Below are 24,722 nucleotides of genomic sequence, written 5' to 3'. Positions count from 1 at the left end.
AATCTTAGAAATTCTGTGACAGTAACAAGTACTCATTATCTCAGACTAGATGGTCATGATTCCTACCCTGTTTCAGCAGAAGCAGTTTTTCTTTCCTCAGAGAAGATTACAAGATATGCATTTCTCTTTACTGTTTAGCTTTCCTCCTCCAGCCTGACTATAATGTTAGTTGCATAGTAAGTAAGTAAAGATATCCCTATGTATTTTTTTTTTATTTTTGGTTCCTGACTTATAGTTCAAAATGTTTTAATATAAATTGTAAATGAATGAAAAATGTTTGAAGCCATGAATAATTCTGGTTGATTTATTCAATTTACTTTCACCTCTAATCTGGCATACTTTATATTACCTGTTTGGAATTTCAAACCATATGAATTGCCTCAAGCATTTCCTCTCATGTTCTCTTTCTCTGTCAGATAGATTGCCATATAACCTAATGAACTTTATAGCAATTAGCTCGCTGAGACCCTGTTTCTTTTACAATTCCCAAGATTTGTACTACAATGAATTATATAATTCATTGGTCTCTCCACCAGGGCAAAAACTTAATTACTAGCAACAATTTATGGCCCAGCCAATTTTCAGTCACTTCTTCAAATTAACTTAACCTGGAAATGCTTCTTAAATAAATAGAAATTGCAGGGTTTATTCGTGAATACAGCAATTTCACTTTGTACTGCATTAAACCTAATACAAGCTATACTTAAAGTAGATTTTTCTTGGATTTCTATCAGTGATTTCTCAAGTGTTGATTTAAAGACATGACAGAATATGGGTTAGTCCTCAGTCATAGGAAAATGTCAATTATTCTTGTGAAAGATGCAAATATTTCTATAATAGGACTCTCTGTACATACGTCTTGAAAACTAGATGTCCTACTGCTAATAAAATTGCATCTTCCTGTTTTAGAGCTTCTCACATTTTCAAGAAAGATCAGAATTCTGTCTACATATTTCTGCTATTTCTGAAGGCAATAATTTGTTCCCTTGAGGATATAAAACATATTAGTTTTATTCTGTATCTAGACAAAGAATATAAATCTACTATACCTAAAGAAGTTTTCTCTAAGTGCTTTTTTTTCTGGCTGGCAAGCTGGCTTTTACTTGAGTTAAACATTTGAAGCTGTGCAATCCATGTAATTTCATACTTTACTTCAAGTCTTATGTATCTTCTTTCTTTTTGACATAACATGGGAATTAATTTTCATCGTACTTCTGCAATACACATACTATTCAGATGCCAAACTTGTTTTCATAACTGTCCCTTTGAATGCAGTAAATTCAGTAGTTTATACAAGTTTAATTGAGGTTTATTTATAATTCCGTCAGAAGAATAACATTTTCTCTATAAAACTACATCACCTAGTGTTCATTATATTTATTCTCTTGGATTCTTTGTTGGTAGACTCCAACCCTCAGTAGAACATGGCAAGCAGAAATGGTCTGGGGCTGTGTAGGGTACTGTTGACTTCTTGTGGTCACCACTCAGTCTTGCCTTTTAAAAGGCAAGATGCAAGATGCCCTGTTCAGCTTCTTACTTTCTAAGGGCTTAAATGAACTGGAAGATCCTTAGGTTCTTGGAATATCACCTTCAGTTATCCTTTGTTCATGACTATCTGTAATTTTTGCTCCTGAAGTATCTTCTCACACAATTTTTACTCAGCCACACCTTCTATCAGTTTAAGAATATGTTTATTCTTCAAATAGTGGTAAGTGGAATTTTCATTTCTGCTTCCCAATTTGGCATTGCTTTCAGCTTGTGATAGAATTCCTGGTGTCCATTTTTGAGTGGTAAGTTGCTTAGAGATTTGTTGTTTTACAGCAGTCTCTGTTTCATGTACGTTCATGAACAAATACAATGTTTTTGTAGAGAAATACTGTGATATTGGATTGGATACTATGATTTTTGTTTTATGAAATAAAGGGAAACGATTATGTCCAACTGGCAATTCTTTACCAGCTGATGAAAACAACAAAAAAAAAGTCTGTGTGTGTACTCTCCTCTGTTTGGTAGTACTTGCACATTTCTGGGCAAGTCCATCAGTTTCTGCTGTGCCATAATTTATGGATAGGATGAGCTGTCAGTCTGAAATGGACCGATTCTGTTAAGATGCACTCTCCACAATTGGTGGAATAAAAGGTGAAGTTCATGTTGGTCGATTCTACTTTGACATTCTTTCTTCTGCTGTTGCTTCAGCATGTTAGGGATATTGCATGGAACAAGACAATAAAATAGCTAATGACAAAGTGGACTTTGCGTGAGATAAATGAAAGTTAATATGAAGAATGTTGCCTTATGTGAGATATTCCTGAGTTAGGGAAAAGGATTGGCAACTTGAATAATCCTGTTGTTTATTCACTAAAGGAGTAACTTTTAAAATTTTTTGGTTTTAGTCTGGTTATTTCTGTGATTAGTATTTATGCTACCAGTATGTCTTATTTTGGCCTCTGTCCCCCTGAATACTGACTAGTTACTTTGGTTTTCAAAGGTGCATCAATGCTGAAATCTACCTGCAATTGGTGCTACAGCATTGTATATTAATCTGTCTTGTGCTGAATCATTTTTTCGCTCTTCATTTCCTTTTGGTCTTCTCATTTCTGTACTTTTAAAATACAGTGATTAACTTTTTCCGTTTCCTTTCTTTGTGATTGAAACTACCCGTTGGTGTATGCACGTGCATGTATTTGTATATGTACACACTGCCTTTAGTGGGAAAAAAAAATTATAGTACTTAGAAACTTGTCCAGCTTCACTGTCTTTATGGTAGAGTCTGTCTTTGAACTGGTAAAGTAAACTGAAATACAACATCATAACTAGTTTTATATGTTACTGGAAGACAGGATGTTAGAATTTAATTTACACCTAAATAACATGAAATATTATTGTAGAATTATATGAAATTGTGTAGACAGTTTCTGTCTTCCAAATCTAATTTACTTCATGGTGATTAATGGAGGAGATTTTTGTTCCTAAGTCACTTAATTTGTTCTGGAAATCCCACTTACCAGTATTTGGAGAATTGGCAGTTTCATTTAAGAACTTTCAAGTTATTCTTCTATGTATTTTAAGATAAGTTCATTGAGGAAATTCTCAGTCTTGAAAACATGGGCATCCAAACAAAGGAAAAAATGACAGAATCATAATATGATATCATCTGACTGGGGAATGCCAAACCTTTCAAATAGTTGTAGAATATTTTTCAGTTATTTAAATAGGTGTCTGTGAATCATACAGTTAATATTTACTCTAAAATCTGAGTATACTGTTGAAGGCACTGAAGAATAGAAAAGCTGGAACTCAGTTATATATACTATACAATTTATAACCCATTTATCCTATACATAAATAGGAAATATATTTTCTCAATTAAATGTTTTGATAAAAATAAGTAATTTCATTAATTTTATGATTAAGTTTTTGTATGGGTAGCCTAACATTTTTATTCCAACTGATACTTATTTTTAAGAAAGCCAAATATGAGCATTTTATGACTTTCCTGTTGTATGGATGCAGGGTTCCAAACCACTGAAGATGTTTCCATGTCTCTAATTTTACTCATTCACACATGGATTGAAAATGAATAGCCTGATGTGCTTTTTGATATTTTTTATTAAAGAAAAAAAAGAAAAAGAAAAAGAAGATTAGTATTATTTCCATAGTAACTTTTATATTTGATCTTGAAAGACTTTATTCTGCCTGTGACAGCCAGAATAACATGAATTATTTTTAACTGTTTGGGGTTGGCCAAGTCTTTTATTCTGAGGATTAGAGGGAAACCTTTGATTGCTTTTAATAGTTTCTGAATGTGACTTATGTGAAACTTTGTCATGCTGAAGTGTCTGTTTGCATTTACAAGTTTTAAATATTTTATCTCAAGTGAATAGGAGCTTATTCTTTGCATTTATGAAAGCAGAAGTTTTCTAGTTGGCTTGTATATCTGACTCAACCATCAGATGCATTCCTTTTAAAGGCAGAAAATTTGCCAAGTCTAGAACTATATATTTCATCCTGTGGTATCACTACCACATATATATTGATTACTGCCACAAAAAAAAAAAAAAGTCAGATCTTCACTATTGGAACACGTTTCAGATTAATTATACTTACTGAAAAAATATTGACTTGAAATTGTTTTAAAGAATTTCTCTAGAAATGTATTATTCCAGATATTTTTTACAGAAAGTTAAAAATAAGAATCATAATAAATCATCTAGGCTTTGCCACCATAATTATATTTGTATATAATTATATATATATTTATATATTTTTAATATATTTTGAAATACATTTTACCACATTCTCAGGTTATATGTGCATGCAAGCCTGAAATTATAAAGCACCTCTTGACTTGTGCTTCAGTTCCAAATGTACTTGTTACAATCATGGGCCCTTTTTCCTTTTTCTGTTTCTGAGCACTAGGGCTTTCCAGGTACCAGGCATGGCTCAGCTGCAGCACATCATTATGGAAATTTAAGGCTTAGAGCAATCTTGATAAATGATACGTTATGTACATTTATATAGTTAACAGTTCTGTTTCCTATTTTATTTTTAAGAGGTAACTCCCTCATGAGCATCCCAGAAATGGCATGTGTCCAGTGGCTTCCTCATACTTTCAAGCAACACTTTTTTTTCAGATGATTGTATCCTTAATTTAATGGCTAGTGATAATAAACTGTTTTGAAACCTATTTCACAATGGGTAGAAATGCATTTTGTTTTTCAAGTGCTAGGCTATCTGCTGTGCCAAGAAATTCTCTAGCAAACAATTAATTATGTCCACAGATAGAGTCTGACAAAAAATGTGCTTCAAGCCACAAGTCAGAAGCTTAACCATTGTTTGTGTCAAGTTACTTCATGGCTTGTGATTTTGGTTAGTTGGGTGGGAATGTGGCTGTGAAGCAGTCTTCTTTGTTTGCGATACAGGCACCCGCTTTAGCCAGCTTATAGAGCTGTATGTAAAATGGCCTCTCTGCTTTCACTTAACAGGATGTCGTTCACCTTTCTGCTCTGCTGAGCACCATTGCATGACTTCACAGCCCAGGAATTAAACCCAACGCACAAAGCAGCTTTACCAGTAATTGTCTGCAGATTAAATTAAATGCCTGTTCTCATACAGTGTTTCTGAATTGTATCAGACCCACTTCTCAGTTTACACACTTGTTTCTGTCATTAAGAGGCAGCTACTGAAAAATACTGCAGTCCTTGGGAGTCCGTCTCTCTCACGATTGGATGAAAGTACTGGGGATTTTGTGTGTTCAACATGATGTTAATTCTATTGTGTTTCATAATGAAACAAATAGCTTAGTCCTCTAGTAGAACATCAATGTATTTTATTGATGTAGCTACTGTCAGTTGCTCTGCTTTATGGTGTAACTTTTAAATCCCCACTGTCACAACATTTGGCAGCGTGACATTTTGGTTTCATTTTTGTGTAAAGTTTGGAGGGATGGGTATAATTCAGGTAGTCTTTTTTAATTGGCATAAAATAATCTTGACTAGTTTAAATAAGTCATGCCTTTTTCTTTTAAATTTTATGTGTTGGATTTTCATATGTGGAGAGTATAAAGCTGTTAATTTTATGAAGAAAACATTTAAACGTAATGAAATTAAAGAGCCAGACAGTTTCTGTTGAGGTGGATTGATGTATGCATTTCCTCTATTTTCATTTTCTCTTGATTGTTTACTGTACCACTGGATTGCATAACTTTTCCAGAAAATCTTGATGTGCTGCAGCCTGCTTTTTGCTTGAAAAGTATATCTCATCACTGACTGTCCAGCTGGTGTAGCTTATGAATAAGAGTTTGGGGCTCGTCATCTTTTTTAAAATTTCACAACCTCAAATTTCTCATTAACAGCATGCCCCATGGTTGCTAAACTTTTCCCACCAATCTTTCAATGATCTTGAAGACCAGCTCATTATCATGTTACTCAACATGATCTTTGCATAATTCCTATAATCAGGTTAGATGTGAAAGTCATCTCAAAACTTGAGTTTGGTGCAGTATTCTGTACAGAAGCAAAGATAATATGGAATTACCTTCACATTTCTTAACGCAGGGAAGTCAGGTTAAAATCTGACAGCAATCATTCAGCCTCAGACAGATTTTACAAATGTCCCTGAACCACGATGGTTTTATTTATGAAAAACGCTAAAGATCGCTCCTTTTTGAAGAATAGTGTAGTTTTCAATGACAAGACAGCCTTTAGAGTTTTTTGTTGTTTTTTTTTTTTTTTTAACATTAAAGTTTTAATTCCTCCAACTTCTAACATGTTCTTATGAAACAGTTAAATCCATGGGACAACACTGAGTCATTTTAAGAGTTGGTCAAGAATTAAGGTACTTTTTTGAATTGCATACTGCTTTCTAGTCAGAAAAGGAGATAGAATAGACTTTTGAAAATGATACAGAGGTTAATCCTTTCTATTAATCCTTTCAAGTTTTATACAAAGGGATTAATTTTTTGTTGTTGTATAGAGTATGAAATTCTGCTTACTGAAGGAAAAAGATTACAATTTTTTTTCTTTTAAAATTGGTTGAAAAGATTTCATACATATTGTGTCAGGCACCTTGTGTACTAGCATTAGAAAGAAGATTCATAGTAAATGAAGTACATTATTTATTACTTCACAGTTATCTTCAGACGTCTTGCCTTTATTTTAACCGATACTTCTGGAAACGACTGCTGAATGGGTGGGAACACAGGATACTCTCTGAGGTCTACTGTACTTAAATATTTTGGCAGAAGGACTTCCTTTCATTCCAAATTGGAAAGTTTTTATGAAATGGTTCTAAAGTGAGATTGAACAAAGTACCAAGAACAAAGTACCAAGATCTATTGGATGATTATCAACATACCTTGAAGTTCTGGCTAAGTCAGAATTTTAGGAGAAGTTTGCATCACAGCACTGGAGGTCTTCATCAGTGTAATGATGGATATTTTTTTTGTCAGCAACATGGGAAGGAGTTCAAGAAAGAAAAGGTAAATATGAAGACCATATTTCTACCAGTCCTGTGACATCAAAGTGTTTCCTTAGGAAACACCTGTGTGTATGGTGCAGATACAGCTGTATAGCCTCCTTCCAGCTCTTCATTTGTATTCTCGGCCTGGCCTAAGGTTCTCATTAGGAAGCTGAAAGTATCAGGAAAATGAGAACCCACTGTGAAATGTTCTTACCTTAAATGCCATGCTATCAGGGCTGTATGTACGTGATCATACATGTTATTCCATGCTAGACTTCACTTCGTTGTCTTTTAATTTTTTTGTTTGTTTGTTTTGCTATTGCTAATATGGTAGATGTAATTCTTCCTACTCAATCTCAGTCTGATTCAGCCTTTTTTCATTGTTCACATGACCAGAACTCTCACCCAGGCCCTTATCATTTCATGTCTTGACAACTCCAGTCATTTTCATTCTAGTCACAACAAATACTGCCTTGCAACATTTATATATTTTAAAATATTTTTCTTCTTGTTATTTTGATGTTCCATTGTTCGCTTTCTTGTACTGTGGGATTATTTGCTTTAACTTTCTAGACCACGCCTTACCATCTCTTATATGTTTGAACTGGTGACTGTATGGCACCTGTAATGCCAGTCTTTATTGCCCTTTTAAGTGTTTCCAACAAGTATTTTTAAATTTCCCTCTATCCTATTTAATGCGTAGTATTAACTAAAATTCTTCAGCACTATCTCATTGTCCTTTCATTCCTTCCTAATTGGATCTCTAAATTCTACTGTAAATATATATTAAATAGTCAAACTACATTTGACTGTATAATAACAGTACAAACCTATCATAATACTTTAAAAAGCATGTGGGAATTCTTGGCTACCACCAAATGAAGCTCTGGCACTAATTCAACCAATACTAAAGTGAATATGATTGTTGTTAAAAGTGCAACTTGTTCATTACAATGTTACTTTTATTAAAGCTTACCAGGACAGTGTTGTAACTGAATGTCTCGTCCATATCAATCTATCTAATGTAGTTTTCTTGACAGTAAGTTGATGGTAAGAGTCTATTGGGAATTCTTTTTTCTTTTTTTCTTTTTTTTTTTCTTTTTTGTGGTAAGAATTACAAGGAAGTTTTTTTCAGATATGTCTGCATGGCTACAGTCTTTCTCCTTAAGCATGCCAGTATGGCATAAGCATCTACTTGCTACTTGGGTACCTCAGGCTAACATTAGATTCCTCCGAGATCCTCAAAACTGTTGCTTAGCAACACCTTAAAAAAAGCAGACACCCCAAAACTCTAAATATTATCTTTTTTTTTTTTTTTTTTAATATCATGTTAGCTAAAAAGTTTTGTATGCACAATCAGTTTCTGTGCACTGTGCTGACATGCAGCTTGGCAGCTAAGCCCCGTATGGGTTTTAACATATTGTACATCGATCTCCCTCCCTCCTGGTCGATTTTTCTCTAGCAGGACAAAGGATAGAAACTTGTGGGGCTGACGTGCCTACATGCACTCCTTGGTCTGCTCGGGTTTTGCTTTGTGTTTTGTTTCTGTGGGGAAAAGTTTGGCTTGGCTTAGGTTCCCGGTGCCAAGAGAGTGGATTTTCATTTCAGATGCAAGGCATGGAGCTAGATATGAAGTATCAAGTTATCTTCTGCTATATTTTTTTTGAATGACTGGTGTAGGTAGCTGCTTTTCTTTATTTTCTGTTCTCAATGATCTCTTTGTAAGATGTTTCATTTTGGCCAGGCATTTTGTACAGGTCCTGGATGCCTGTCTCAGAATGTCGATTTCCATTATGTTACAGAACCTTAATACCTTAAAATTAGGTATTGCAATGCTGAATGGAGAAACAGCAAAGCCCTTTTGTGGATTCTGGCATAAACCTCTTCTGAAAAATGAGTGTTAGGGTCATATTTACAAAGATCTAGAGGTGCCTAGTAATGAAGATAGCCAACTAATCATGTTCCCAAAGAAGTATAAGCAGCCTATATTGTTTGTCTGTAATTTGCTAATTTCATAATTTTCTATGTCTCTCCCCCCAGTTTCTGCCTGCCTGTGAAATCCCATTGTTTTGTAAGAGGCAAAATATTTAGGTGATGAGCAAGTGGAAGGGAAACTTATCTACAGTTATCTACTTAACGCATCACAGTGGCTTTGAACTACTTTATTACATGTTCATTAGTTCATGTTACAGTTGATACCAACTTAATCCTATTAGTATTTAGCATGTTGTACAGCTATGGGAGTGATAATATGGAAGGCTTTTGTAAGGAAGTACTCATAGCCTTAGATTGCTGTGAAAGCCTTCTTACTGTCTTCATTACAAGCTGGGAGAAGGAAATTGCTTGCATACTCTTAGGCATAACAAGGGAGGTTACATTTTTACAGAAAACAACAATATTTTGTCAGAAATAACTGCACTAATTGCTACCACAAAATAATTTATAAAACTACTGCAAATAAATTACCCAAACAGGGTAATGACAACTTCATAAGTACTTATTTCTATTTCTAATCAATGATAGCATGATCCAAGAAACTATTGCCCTGATGCAGGAAATCTTAGCTTTCACTTTTGATATAATTTTGAAGACCCAATTGTATTCAAATTACCTTTAGAAATGTAGCTGAGATTTCTGTTTAGTCTGGATAAGATAGTCACAGAAACTAAGCTTAGAATATCATACTTAATCATACTGTGGCAGAGGGGAATAAAAAGTACAAGTTTTAAGTCAGCAGATTTTGTGTTTAATTTGCAAATGTATAACAATATTATATGTCAATGATCTGGGATAACAAATGCCCATAGGAAAGTAATCTGAAATTTAAATATGCAGATAAGTACTGGACCAAGAATGAGTGTAGTATTGTATAAAATTAGAAAGTAAGGAAAACGTGGCAATAAAAAATGGTGGTATTAAAGCTGCCTGTAAATATTCCCACGTCTGTAACATTTAAAGATACAGTCTGAGAATAGGCTTCAAGGTTTTATTGTATTCTGAGAAATATTCCTTAAAATATATTCAGGATTGAAAACTACCTTTGTAGACAGTATGATAAATGCAAGAGGGAGCTCTTGTGAAATTGACCTATATTGAGCTTGATCGCCACAAAATAAAAATCCAGTTAAGGCATTGAAAAGATAAAGAAGACCATCTGTGAGGGAATTTGCCACAGATCTAATTGTAAGCTAATTTTTTAGATAAAGAGGTTATCGTACTTCGCAAGAGATAAAATAAAGAGGTTAGAAATCATTTTAAGTTATGGTATCAAAGACTATTTGCCGTGAATATGAGCAAATTGAATAAAAGTAAAGAACCAGTGCTTCTTGGTCAGTTAAGCTTGAGGTTATATGCACATTCTTTCATGAGAGGATGATACTGCATTCCACTGAAAATGCTTGGGGCAACGTTGTGAGAAACACATTTCTTACCCTGAGACATCTTACCTGATTTCTAAAATTCAGCAGTGGCCATATGCACTAAACTTTAGTTTGTTCCACAGGTGATGGCAGGGGGGCATGAGATAATGAGTTCCAGGTGATGGAGGAGAGGCAGCTTTTTGTACTGCTTAACTGAAGACTGTTTGGCACAAAGAATGATTAACTGCTACTTGGTTGATTTTTGTACTAACAGGGGAAGATAATGTTTGTTTTCTTCATCTTTTACAGGTAACTTTTCAGGTTCTTGTTAACAAATACCTTAAAAGAAAAAAAAAAAAAAGAAGAAAACAAAAGATTGTGCATGATTAAATTCATAGAGAATGAATTAGGAAGCAAAGTTTGCGGGGTGACTAAAAGTGCTTCACAAAGCCTCGTTAAGGTTAGTAAAGTAGTAAAATACTGCTCTAGCTATAGAAATGATGTTGCTGATAAAAAAAAAAAAAAACATGAGACATTTGCTTAAAGCTTAGCCTAGATTAGATGAAGGTAATAGTGTGGTAATGTAATCACTATCAACTGCTGAAGTTTGCCTGTGCAGATTGATAAGTTATGTAAATAAGAGTTTGATTTATAGATTAAAAACTTCCAAAATTGTCCTATTAGTAAAAGTAGGAGACTTTCTCATTACAGTACCTACCAAAGAATCAGTGATCTTCTGCAGCGTAGACCTAAATTTAGGAATAGAGAGAAATCTAATACTCAGCAAGTGTGCTTCAAGGTCAAAACACTATTTAAATACTTTTTAATCTGCTAAATAAGGTGGAATAGTCTACACAGAAACCTTTGATGCTGTATATCTCGCATGAGCACCTGTAGTCAGTATGATCGGGACCAGCAACTCTCCTGAAATGTTATTTAGATCTTGTCTGTCTGGAGGTGATCAGGAGCATTAAACATATTACAACAATGTGCTTGATTGAAGAATTTTAAATCCCACCTCTTACTTGTGTTATATTCCTCTCCTTTCAGTAAGCTTTCTTAAAGATCTTTAACTGCTTAGCTCACATAAATACTGTGTATTTCTGTAGCTAAGACCTTACTATATATTTTCTAATTAAGATAAAAAGACTTAAAAAGAATGAGTAGAAGGACCCTGTCATGCGATATATGAAGATGAAATATATTCTACAAGGAACTTATATATGATAATATATGCTGGGATGTATGTTTAATCTCTCTATGTAAAATGCATATCATTCTGATCACATTATTTTTTAATAATTTTAAGCCTACGTATATCTTTAGTACTTCTGTAGTGGTAGTATTATTTCAAAGATGGCTCTAAATACGTCCCAGACTTTGTAATTGGCTTCTTTATTTTCTAAGCTTTTCAGGTATAGTTGAACATGTTTCCTACGACAGTCAAACTTACAAGTGCCACTTCTCATGGCAGGACTCATAACTAATCCAATATTTGTTCATCAAATGAAAAAAAATTGTATTACTGTAATCTGCTTAATTACTTTATTGTATCCATCTGCTCTTTTTTTTTTTTTTTTCCTTTTCAAAATACAGCTGCATCCAGACCACAGCTACTTTTGACCTTACCAGCTATTTTCCACGTTTTATGCTGAGAGAGGTATGTTGCATGAATAACAACTGAAGCCTGATTTCATTAGTGAGAGCATATCTGTTTGTTTTGGTATGGTTTGTTTTGTTTCAAGTTTCTCTTACCTTCTAGATACCATGGGAGTAATTGTATGACAACGTATTGCAGTCTGCACTTAAGTTAGTGAAATCAAGAAGCAGTGCAGGAGAGTCATTCATTCAAATAAAGCTTGTAGAACAAGTCTCTGATGCTTTTCCTGCCCAAATGTTTTGCTTGAAGCTGTTTTTATGTATAAGTCTCAGTTGTGACCTTCGTTAGGAAATAATGAATGATAGACTGGTAAATGCCAAATGCCAACCATATTTATAACCTTTTGCAATACTGCTTAAGTAAATTAAGTCAGTTAGAGCCCTAAAAGAGCACTTAATCCAGAGGTAGTTGTGTACAGAAATTGCACCATCTTTCATAGCAATCTTCGTTTGCGTTTGGCTGATCTATGAGCCACATTAGTCAAACTGAATCCAAAAGAGTTATGGCAGATTAGGTTGATGTCACTAAGTTAGAGTCTGGACCTGAAGAACATATATGCATGTATTTTTGTTCTTTGTGCATGATGCAATCCAAGATGTCTTTTTTAATATGTGAAAGTCTGCCATAGTATCTTCATATACTCTGTGCTATTTTTCAGTCCTCAATGATGATAAGAACTACGCAGGTCTCATTACTCACTGTGTAATACACACAGTATTTGTGGTATTCCTAGCATGTCTTAATTATTTTGTATCAACTTACTGTCATCTACCTACCAAAGCACTTAAGGGCCTGCATGATATAAAAACCAGTGGACTCTATTAACTAGTGTTAGTATTGGACCTATGTAAAACAAAAACTACAACAAAAAATTATTTTGTGCTCTGCAAAGATAGTTTTGAATAGGCAAGCGAATCCTTTTCTTCATAAACAATTGTCTTAGACACAAGAAATGAGATATATTTTTCAGTCTGGACACAAGTACTTAGTTGTTAAAGAGAAAAATGGAAGGAATTTACTCATTATTAGTACTATAAAGAGACAAATGGGAAATATATGAATCACATTTCTGCACTGATAGAAACTGCTATAGGACCTGGTTTGTCTTGTTAAAGAAACCTCTCAAGTTTATGTTGATCTCAAAGGTGCCTAGTTCCATATTTGATGTCAGTAAGTCTACTGGCATTTTACAAGCAAAGATGATCCCTACCAATTTCAGATAATGTGCTTAAATCTATGTTCCCAAAGAAAGTCTTGTTTTTTAATAGTAGTAATCCTTTAATTGACTGGGTGTGGAAACACCACAGGGCCTCTTCTGTGTTCCCTGGCAAGAGGCTTTCTGTGTGTCATCTGTTGCAGATGTTTAAAAAAACCACCTCAATGATATATATAAAGTTCATCGTGTTTTTAATCTTTTTCTTTGAAAATTTGAAAAGCCATAATGTTCAATACATTTACTGACACAAATAATGATACAGTGATATTTTATGAAATGAGTATAGTAAGTATTAGATCAAAAAACTTAAAACAGAAGCTAGCATAAAGTGGTATCTGTTTGGAGAAACAGTGCTTTAGAACTGTATGTAAAGAAAATATAAATTTGAAAAGGGATATAGAAGATAATGATATAGGCTTCTTCGTTTTTATTTACGTTCACCACCTAAGAAAAAGTTTAGCTAAAGAGTAAAGCTGCAGTGTTTTTGTCTTTACGACAATAATATCCAGTCCTTTCACTGGGCTCTGAACTAGTTTCAGGTGTCCTGCAAGCAAATGTGACACATCAGTAAAACGAAAACATTTACTAATAATATTGTCGGTTATGTAATATTTTTGAGCACCTTAGAATTAAAATAGTGTAGGCATAACCAGCAACATTTTTTTGACGCACATCAGGTTGAACCAACAGAATGGTAAAGTTTTCCTAGCTATCAAGAGTTGTAAACTTCATATTCACTTAGGAAATCTTACTCAGTATCTGCCAAGTGTGTGGTCATATTACAGTACATAAAAATGCGCTAAATTGTATGTTGAGAATAAAGTACACCAAATACCTTTAGAACTTATTTGCAATATAAGATATGTACACATAGTGAAAGTATTCTTTCTTCATACTCCTGGAATTTTAAAGCTCATTTTACGTGACAGTTGTTTACTTCAACTGGCATAGCAGGTTTGTTGTAGGATAGACTAGAGCTAATTTTAAAAGTAAAAGTGAGTACTTTAAACACGGAAAAGATTATTGGTAAAATAAAGCAATCTTTTGAAAAGACAAGCTACCATCATAATTTTGACTGTAGTTACTTTTGTAACTAAATTCCTGTATTGAATTGTAAAAAAAAAAAAAATAAGTAAAAATACTGGTTTCTCTTTCTTTCTGTTGGTCTTTTCAAATAAATTTTACATAAATAGGATATGGTAATTTCTGTAAATGTAAAGCAAGAAAAAGTATATATGTTCAAAAGCATCAAACTTTTGAAGCTGCTTACTTCTCTCCTTTTTCACTCACTTAGGTCTTTTTTCTTCCTAGCCTCAAAATTCTATGTAGTCATTTAATTTTCTGTTTGTTTGTCCCATTTTGAAGACTATTTGTTTATTTCCAAATCAAGTAACAAATCAGAAAGTATAGCTTAAAATCAAACTTACTGTAGATTGCTGGCTGAGTTAAAGACATTAAAACTGTAGAATACCTTTTAAAAACTGTAATCTTGAACACAAAGAGTAACTTCTTCACAGTTATCTGTTGTAGTATTCAAAGATCTTTTTGTCAAATACTATATGTGATATAGAGAGAGATTTTATGGAATTAGAGATTAATTCGCTGTTTAACATTCCCTGTTTCAATGCACTTCTGCCAAGACATTTTAAGAGAGGAGAGAATACAATTTCATTTTCAGTTTTATATGCTATACTGTTGTCAGTAGGCAAGGCTTTTATACAGTAATAAATATGTGAAAGCTGTACCTATTTCAGAAGTCATTGTTTCTATACGAATGTACTGGATTTAGAGGTCTGATTTGGTAAAAAGGTAAATTCTAATCATGCCAAAGAACAAGCAGGAAAATCCCTATGTGATTCTTTACATACAGTAATTCATTTAATTTCAAACAACTTTATTTCCTAACTATCACTGAAGTTGGTGTTAGCAAAGATTAACAGCTTGGAATGTGATGGAAGAAAAGATAAAATACAATTTATTGCACTATACCAGTATTCAGTGTTATAGTAAGCATGCAAAAGACATTGAGAGCTGTCTAGAATAGTACTCTGCTTCCAAAACAACTAAAAACTTTGACATGCAGTATTTTGAATCCTGCTTCCAGCTGTAGTAATGACTTTCTAATTCCTCTGAAAATGATTAAAGATACCACTAAACAAATTTTTCATGAAACAAAATGCCTAATTACAGTTTTATTAAAGCTAGCACCACAAGTTCCCTGGTGACATCCAATAACATAACTGACAATGACTAGGAGTTCCATGCTATATTCTTTCTTGTTACATTTTTGAGAAGTTTGATCACCTTGGAACATGAATGATGTAGAATTTAAGCAGAAGACTGGGATTATTATCATTTTTTTTTGCTGCTCAGTGAACATAAAATCTGTGGACGTCCTTATTCTGCTTCCTGATCAGTAGAATGGTAATAATAACATTCTGGAATTATTTTTACAGTTGAAGTTTTTAAGAAGCTTTAAAGATTAAGCACAAAGAATTATTCATTGGATTGAAAACTAATCTGTGAGTAAAAAAGAGGAGTAAGACATGCCTGAGGGAGAACATGTTTGTGTCAGGGGTACACATGATACAAACTGCTCTTTATGTACAGAGGTGGGGCATTGTTCTTGATGGTATTACAGAGAAGATCCAGGACTTACAACAGTTACAAGTGGACTGATACGGCATTTAGGGCCAGAGGGAAATGAAATCCAGGGTAGTACTTGTATTTTGTTTTTATTTTTTTAGTGTCTGCCACAGAAGAAAAACAAAGTGGATCTTGAACTTTTGCCTCTTCTATTCCACAGTCTTCTGTCTGCCTCATAGGGATTTATCTGAACTGAATACACAACTCTTAAGATTTTGGGCAGAGCATTTCCAAATTCCCAGGTCTTTCTTATAACCTGAGAGTGGTTGTTCATGAGTATGCTGTCCAGGTACTGACAGGCTTTTAATTGCCCTAACCAATGTGTAATATCTTTCTCTGTAATCTGCTGCAACCTCTTTTCCCTGTCCCAGGGGTTTATATGCCTGTGTTTGAAGTTAGCTCTGGTGTGGCATAACTGTATAACCTCTCACCAGGCTGCTGGGAAACAGTTAAGTTGTGAGAAGGCTCTGGGAAGCCTCATCTGGGGCCTCCACCCTTACACCTTTGCCACAGCCTCAGGAGCTGCATTTAAACCCAGGCCCTTGGCTTCCTTGCTTCATCCGGCACCTGCCTCATAACTACAAACTTGTCTGGCAGTCTGAACTCTTGGCTGGCCCTGTTGCCATCACTGGGCCTGCTTTGCAATTCTTATTTGAGCAGTGGGGTCTGCGTCCCGTGTTGGAGAGGTTGCTGCCCTGCCTGCCACACTATCATCTTCAACTCCCAGCTTGCCTTCCCTTATGTAGCAAAGACAACTGGAAATGTTCTAAGATCATCAGCCACCGTTTATTTTGGAGCTGAGAAAATACTAGAAATATTTCTGAGTGCTTAAACTACCTTGTTCAGTTAGGTAGGATACTAGTTTGACTATTGTTCTATACTCTGCTTTGGTAGGGTAATAAAACTCAAAATACTATACTTATTTCTGATTGTGGAGGAAGAGACAGTCATCTCCTGCATAAACAAACAGACAAATATACAAATAATTACATCTGCCTGGATGCTTCTGTAATTTAAGTTGAAGACAATCTGAAATACAGATAGACATAGAAATGAATAAAGTCAAAGTTATTTTCTATCAGAAGTTATAAAGAAAAAAGTAATTCAATGTGCATCAAGAGCAGCCATACCCTTTCTATGCTGCCTTAGTGCAACTATTTCAGAAGTCTAGGCAAACGGGGACCTTGTAGTTTTGATTTCTCATTCCTACCAACTGTTGTTGTTGGTTTTTTTCATATAAATCAGCATTTTAATTAAATTGTTAAGGTAAATCTGTCTTATATAAGCATAGTGATATAATAGAGATGCGTATCTTACGCATGTATTTTCAGATTAATCATAAATTTATTTTCTGAAAGTTGGAATTCTACGTGTTGAAACATGAACTTTTGAGTGCCAGAAAAATGAATTTTTGAACTATGCTGCTGTTTGTAGCTGTTAGAGAAGCGAAGTTGCAATGTAGACAAATGCTTGTTTCTGAAGGTACTACATACTGCTTTGAAGAAATGCCTGTATGCATTTCAAATTGTGAGATATTTCTGCAATTGGTACTACGGTTCTACTTAAAAATACTTAGTTCCTTTGGTCATGTTTTATTATTAAACACTGGAAACTGTAAGAACTAGCTATACAAATAGTAAAACTAATTTTCTTTTACCAGATGTTTGACTTTGCTGTGCGTAATCTTAAAACGGAACAATGTGGTAGCATAGATTCACTTCACAAGATACACCGGATGTACAGCAGAGTCTAGTTTAGCTATTGTATTGACATTTCTCAGTCTCAGGAAAAGAGAATGCCTATGCTTAACATAAGAAGGCTGTATCTTATTTCACCTCTCTAAACAAAGCATTATTTGTCCTTTCCATTTTTTTTTGCTTTAGTTTTGATTTTTCTCGTTAATGATTCAAATTCCACTTTGACATTTGGTCAGTCAAAAAAGAGAATCTCCTTTTTCATTTTTCATGGAAGTTTCTCTTCACCTCTAGTTTAGTGAAGCCTCGCTTCTCTAGAGTCTCAGTAACTGTCCTTACTCCCATCAGCACTGCATATCTTCCCTCTTCTTTTTACCACCTCCATGCTCTCAGTATGTGATGGTGGTTGTGTGTTTTTTTTTCTGTTGCTCAGCCCCTTCCGCTGACTCGGTCTAATGCTTTCAGTGTTATCTCTTGTGTCTGTGACTTCTTGACTTACTGCTCTGCTAGGCCTTCAGCTCTAGGTTTCTTCCCAGCTTCCTATCCGGGTAAGGCTCCCACTTCACATGAATACACAGCTTCTGTGCCAACCTCTGTGTTCCTTTATCATCTATTTGCCACATTTCACTCCTACCCTTGGCTTGAGTCACAAAACTACATTGTCTTTCTCACACTGTAGATAGGCATGGTCAAGGGTTATCATCTTTTCTGTCTGTGGTTTTATTCTGCTCCCCAACACACAGCTCACAGAGATCAGTCAGGTATGGAAGCAGAAAACTGAGTGAAAAAACTCAGTTTTCTGCTTCCATACCCGACTGATCTCTCTCCTGCCTGGCCTCTCCTGTTCCCTTCGTTCCATCTTAACTCTTCATCTGTCTCTATTTCCATCTGTCTTCCTATCATTAGGCATGTATTCTTGCTACTAGTTACTTCTCCGTTGCCAACCAGTCTCCCTTATTTCTTACAGTTCTAAATAATTTCTGACCATATACAACTGCCCTTTTTCTTTCCTCCTTTTGTTGATCATGTTGACGTCAATTACTGAGTTGAAGGGTCAGACATTTGAAACCAGTGTGAAACATTATTTTTGGTTAGCATATTGTTCATGGAACATGTATGACCTGGATTGTGTTCTCTTTCAGTCAATGGTAAATTATCTGCTGCTGTGCATGGGAGCAATTGTATACTTTGTATCACCTGGGTGCATGTGCTTTATCATGCACTGTTCAGCTGTGAGACTTCCTTTGTGTTAAACATAGACAAGCAAGTTAGACTTGGTTTGCAGTCCTAGATCTTGAGAAACACACATCTGCACAGATGTTTTATAACTTTTAACTGTTCTATCATTTATATTCTGTAAATGTTTTCCAAGATATGAATCCATCACCTTAAAGATATTAATAGATTACATGATAGGTATTGCTGTGCATCCTTGACATTCTGAAAAGGCATGTATAACCAGTAAAACTGCTATGTGTTGCTATAAATATTAAGGCAAAATTTATAATTCTGACTGTAAGTTTACAGTAAGTTTGAAATACTTCAGAAGTGGCAGCAAGTGAAGCTGTTCTGTGAACACCTACAAAAACCCTCGATTTGATCCTGTGCTCTCAGGTTATAATTATCATCATGCATGCCATGGAATAAAAGCAGCAGATAGCTGATACGTTGTTGCTTATTTGCATGCATATACCTCTTGCAGTGCTTTTGTGACTCATGACCTTGTGCTAGGATAAGTTCCCATTGGACCATTCCTTTCCTTTTCATAAACAGGTGTTCATCCAGATTTTATTTTAGAAAATTTACTTTTTTAAAGGTCCTGTATCAATGTGGCATGTTGATTTCAGATCACAATTTTCAAGTGGAAGTACCTTATCTGCCAACTCTGCAAACTTGTTCTGGTTACTTGCAGTTAAGGTTGAGCAAGCTTCAGTTGTACAGCTACATCAGACGGAACGCAGGTACCATTTGCAGAAATTGCTTCACATTGCTTGCAGGGTTTGGATACTAATGAGCAGTTCTGTTAAAGATACATGAGACAAAGGAGCCATGTAAATAAATAAGATTAACTGCATGCACTGCAGAAGTTTATGATAAAGTACCACTTTTATAGAAACACTTCTCTGATAACGTTTCCATTTCTGTCTCATTAGTTTTATTATTATATTTTATATATATATATTACATATTTTATATATTATTATATATACAACAAATTTTCCATTTTAAATTATGCCTGACAGAGAATGAACAGGAGTAGGAAGAACCCTACAAAGGGAAAGGACAGGGGAAAGGCGGAGCAGGGATATAGATATTCCCTAGCAGATGGGGTTTTGTACACATGATGTGAGTCAATACCAACAGGGGCCTTAATTCTCTTGAATCCCTCCACTGCTGGTAATTCCATGCCTGAAGTGTGTGGGCAGTAGCATGTTAAGAAAACATTTCCTTTTGAAGAAAAGGAGAGAAAAATCTACTGTGTTTTACTCAGAGCCACATTAAAAGAAGGAGAGCTTGTTTCTTCGTGACATTACTGGTCACTAAGAGCATTATGCTTAGCATATGCTAAATCATTTGTTTTCTGTGTGTCATGGCTCCAGAGCATGGGAAATAATATTAAGACTGGTATTACAGTCTTAACATATGAGGTAGGTTTCTGATTACTAGCTGAAGTGGCCCAATTTCTACTAGCCTAAAGCATCAATTCATGGTCTGAAAATACTTAGGAAAACCAGGATCACAGCGTATTTTTCTCACAGGTTTGTAATATGTGTAGCTTTGTTGCTGGTATTTCATTAGATCAATGTATTTTGGGAGAAGCTTTTGTGCCTTATGTAGGCTGTGCCATATGGGATCCCAGCTACTCTGATTTTAGAAAATGCACCAAAGTCTTGCATGTCAACAGATTCTGTATATAGTTGTAAACGGTATAACAGACACATCTCTCTTGTTTACCTGTGCTCAGAAATTTAATATAACATTTCCCAAAACATTTCTGGACTGTTGGAGAAGTATAATGCCCATTTGAAACATCAGTGATGTTTCAAATATGCCTCCTGTTTACATCACAACCAGTTAGAGAAGTATCCCTGTATGTTAGCCATGCTTTTCTCCAAACAGGATAATCTGTTTTGTACCTGGTATTCTTATTAACACTGTAGGCAACAAACCTTGCAGATGGGGCAGGGAACAGGAATAGGACTGATGTTCTGATCCTTACTCTGATGGTGTTTTATGTAACCTTGGGAAAATGACTTAAGCTGTTTGGCTTACTGGCTTCTTATATTGTGAAATCAGAACCACTTTGTATTGTTTTGTCATTTTTTGGTGGGGAAAAAAAGCTATGTGTCTTTATTTAGAACATGCTGTGATGAAGAGCTACCATTGATCTGAAATTATTAATGCTCTTGTAGGAAAATTCAACTGCATCTTTCAAACTTTAAAATAAAGTGAGCCCTGATTATGATAAGGGAAGAAATAAGGGAATCTTGATGATATTCTTTCTTTCTCTCTAGTTCCTATCATAATTAACAACATTTATGGTGATCCTCAGCCTGCTTTAATGGTCAGTATCACTGAGCTCTATAAACTGGCAGAGAGGGGGAAAAAAAAAAACACCAGCGTCCAATAACCTTTTTAACAGTCCTTCTCAAATAGCAATGCTTTCCCACAGAAATTTGCAGAGAGCAGGGAATTACTTTAGACTAGTTAGTATTTATACTGCATTTCAAGGCTTTGAGATTTTTCACCTAGATGATATCTCTTTGTAGCTCATTAAGCTCTGGAACCAAAATGAAAGATGCCAAAGGAGTGTCTATGAAGAAAACACACTTGCTTCTTGCTGTGGTGGGATGGTGCATTTAGTGCTGTGTGGTTATCTTGAATGATAACAAATTTGGCAGCAAGAAGAAAACATTTTTGTGGAGATAACGGAGTGTTGTGGTATTTTTTTATTTTTTATTTTTTTTAGCATGAACTCATGTCACCCTTCTTCTTGTAGGTTATTGTCTGTTGATGAATTTTAAAGAAGCCCTTAAGGATTTGGCACAGAATAAAAGCATTGTGCTAGTTTCTCAAGTCAAAATATCCCTTAACCTTACTGCACACCCAACCCTGGTTTGTGTTGCTTGTTTTTCCTCTCAGCTGGACCGAAGAAGGAACTTGCATAAAGAAGAGTGAACTTGATATCATTAGTATCATTCTGAGTCACTTTTTTCTGACATTCTGATTTAATATATGACTCTCTCCACCTATTACAGGTAACTAATATTTTGTAGTAATTGTTACAAGTTACATATGGCTTAAATGGTTATCCAGCATTATAGTATCCCGTCCAGCCTGATTTTTCAGAAGTAATTGTGTGTCCTAGTGGAATTAGACATAACTAGGATGAGTAGGATGCAGGTTTGATGTAGCCGCTAGTTTCAGTCAAGCAGTGCTCTAGTTTTCTTGTAAATGTGACAATGTTCTGCCTCTTCTCTATGTAACATGTTTAATAAGTACATAATCTGTATCAAGAGCATATAGTTATTTGAAAATCAATATTTGATTTATATTATTAAATTTTAGGAGTTTTTTTAATCTGTTTTAACTCCTCATATAGCAAAAGCTTGCCCTTCAATATATAATCCTGCAAGTACCTAAGGCCTGCCTAATTTGCTTTTCCACAGCTGGTAGCTTTACTGTCACAAATTACACTTCATTTTTGTCAGAAAAACCTAGTGTAAGAGGTATTCATAGAATCATAGAATATCCCGAGTTGGAGGGGACCCATAAGGATCATCTAGTCCAACTCTTGGCACTGCACAGGTCTGCCCAAAGATTCACTAGCCATTTAACAACCACTAAAAAAAGTCACTAGCCATTTAACAACCATATTAACTGTAGTTTTGGCAGTGGTGTCAATACATTTTCATGTTTTTATCATATATTAAATCCTTGATAGCTAGCTGCCTTTGATAGTTCTGGCATAGGATATTATGTGATAGAGTGGGGTAAGAACACCTAGAGCAAGGGGGATGAGTGGAATTGCTGCTTTGGGCAGATACCTCTCACTGTATGTTCTAGCACTATTACCAAAGACTTTACTTGGGGTTTTTATTGCAGACAATCCAGTAACCAAACAGCTCAGTAACACTACTTCTACTTATCATTCTTTTCAATCATCCTACTCCATATCCCTCTGAGCTCTTACAATGCCCTGGCTCAAGTCAGGGAAAGCACCCCCCCCCCCCGTCTGAGCTCTCACAGCTGAGGCTGCTAATTACAGCTGATTCTCAATACAAAGCAGGTGGGAAGCCACAGGAACCTTGGTCTCATGTCTTTCTATGCAGTGGCTGATCTCTGGTGTTAGGTGTTCTAGCGACACAAATATTTATTGGATTTTACAGAGCTCTTACTCTTTGGGTGAGGCCTGATTTTTTTCTGCTTTTTTTATTTATTTAGTTGGTAAAGAATGCAGATAGAAAAGGCTTAAAGCGGTAGGATTTTACTTTTCATAAGTATGAGTTGATAACTAGATACTTTTGGTATCTTAAGTAGATATATTCAACTCTTCAGGGTTGTTTAACATTCTAAGTTATTTCTGCCTGCCCTTGAAAAGATATGAAGGTATTGTAGGGGAGCTGAGGAGGAATTCTAGAGTTACCAGTAATGCTTGTGTTAGTGTATCTCACTTTGCTGTATTAAAGTAGCTTTCTTACTGCTATAGATTGTGGTAGCTTATGTACAAGCACAGACATGCTGTTTTTAACTGTTAATGGATCAGTAAGTCTCCTCAGGCCCACCTATACTAGATACTCTTAAGAATTATTACTTACACTGTGTTAAAATCTGTAATGGACTGGAAAATAGTTCATGGGACTTCATTCATAGCATGAAAACCTAGTAGCTGTTGTCTAACAGAGCTGTGATTGTTCAGGTGGATTTTCAAATAATTTCTGGGCTCTAATGAGTTCAAAACAAGCTTTAAAAGCTGCTGTGCAGGAAATAGTAGTGCTAAAAAGCATATATGTGTTAACCAGTCCTGAGCTTGCTTCAGAGTTCTGCAGGATTTCATTGATGTTTAAAAGAAGTATTAATCACTGGAGAAGTTACCTGTTTAGGTTGTTATACCTTTTCAGTTTCCTACGTGTGCTAGGGTTCTTGATGATTCTATTTGCAGTGGTTGCTAGAATCTGGGGACCTCTTTGTGTTGGTGTTGCAGCTTTGTTTCATAACCAATAGTCTTAATGCTAGACCTTGGAAGTAGCACGGTTTTCTGATGGGCTGACCTCTCCTTGTAGTACATCCACATAAGGCGCTCTACTCATTTTTTCCACATCCTTTGGATTTAGAGGCCTACTTACAACTGGGAAGGTGTGAATTGCATGCTCACTTAATCTTGTTCAAATGTAGTGCAGGTGTTTTGATGGTGGGAAAACTGCAGTGATAGGCTCATGACTCAAGTCTAGGTTTTGTGATCTATAACTGGCATCTGTATTACTTCTTGAGCAATGTTTATGTCCCCAGGTTTGTTTCAAGCACGGTAAAATTTACCATTGGTCAAGTCTTGTATCAAACCTTATTGGAAGGATTTTGGGGGGAAAATCTCTCATAATAGAGAAGTTTACTGAAATACCAACACTATACTAATCCTCTTAGAACATGACAATTATTGCTTTGACATCATATAGATGTTGAGTATGTTCGCAAAGGATTAGCATCCCTTCCCCCCCCCCCCTCCTCCTCCTTGTAGGGGAGGAGCAAACAAAATTGCCATTAGCTATTGAGGAGGAAGAATAAAGTGGAATTCTGCCCTTCATCTTGCAGCAGCTGCTGGTAGCAGGGAGTGGGGGAAAAAAAAAAAAGGTAGTGGGTCTGGGCTGGGCTGGCTGCTGCTTCCCAGGAAAGCAGAGCTGTGAATTCAACAGGGGACACTCAATACTACCATTATGCAGTCCTCCCATATCACTTGAAACTGGAGAGGTCTGGAAAGTATTTCAAATGATAGGGTTTTAAAAACAAAACAAGACCTGAAAACCATTTTACTTGAAAAACTATCTGTAATGAATTGTGTTGTGTTGTTAACTCTGTTATTACTTTGTTTGAAGGGGCGATAAAGCCATAAGACTTCCCCTGTACACACTTCTTATTGAAGAGGATTTAACGTGAAACTCAGTTTGTTTTACCCTTTGATAGCCTGAGTG

The 24,722-nt window shown here is 35.3% G+C and overlaps 1 long non-coding RNA gene across 7 annotated transcripts in view; it reads left to right on the top strand.

Moving 5' to 3' along the window:
* The window catches only part of LOC121071229, a 151,498-nt gene that overhangs the window by 19,216 nt on the left and 107,560 nt on the right, over positions 1-24,722 (top strand). For 4 of the 7 annotated variants that reach the window (XR_005820447.1, XR_005820448.1, XR_005820450.1 and 1 more), the window contains 2 exons: positions 10,629-10,779; positions 11,916-11,979. This is a non-coding gene — a long non-coding RNA (uncharacterized LOC121071229). Of the gene's footprint in view, positions 1-10,628; positions 10,780-11,915; positions 11,980-22,828; positions 22,942-23,785; positions 23,893-24,722 lie in introns of those variants that run through there. The other 3 variants (XR_005820453.1, XR_005820449.1, XR_005820452.1) reach the window with 3 other exon arrangements.

This window comes from Cygnus olor, chromosome 5 (assembly GCF_009769625.2).
Source record: "Cygnus olor isolate bCygOlo1 chromosome 5, bCygOlo1.pri.v2, whole genome shotgun sequence".
Taxonomy (NCBI): domain Eukaryota; kingdom Metazoa; phylum Chordata; class Aves; order Anseriformes; family Anatidae; genus Cygnus; species Cygnus olor.
This window is presented reverse-complemented; position numbering and strand designations above follow the sequence as displayed.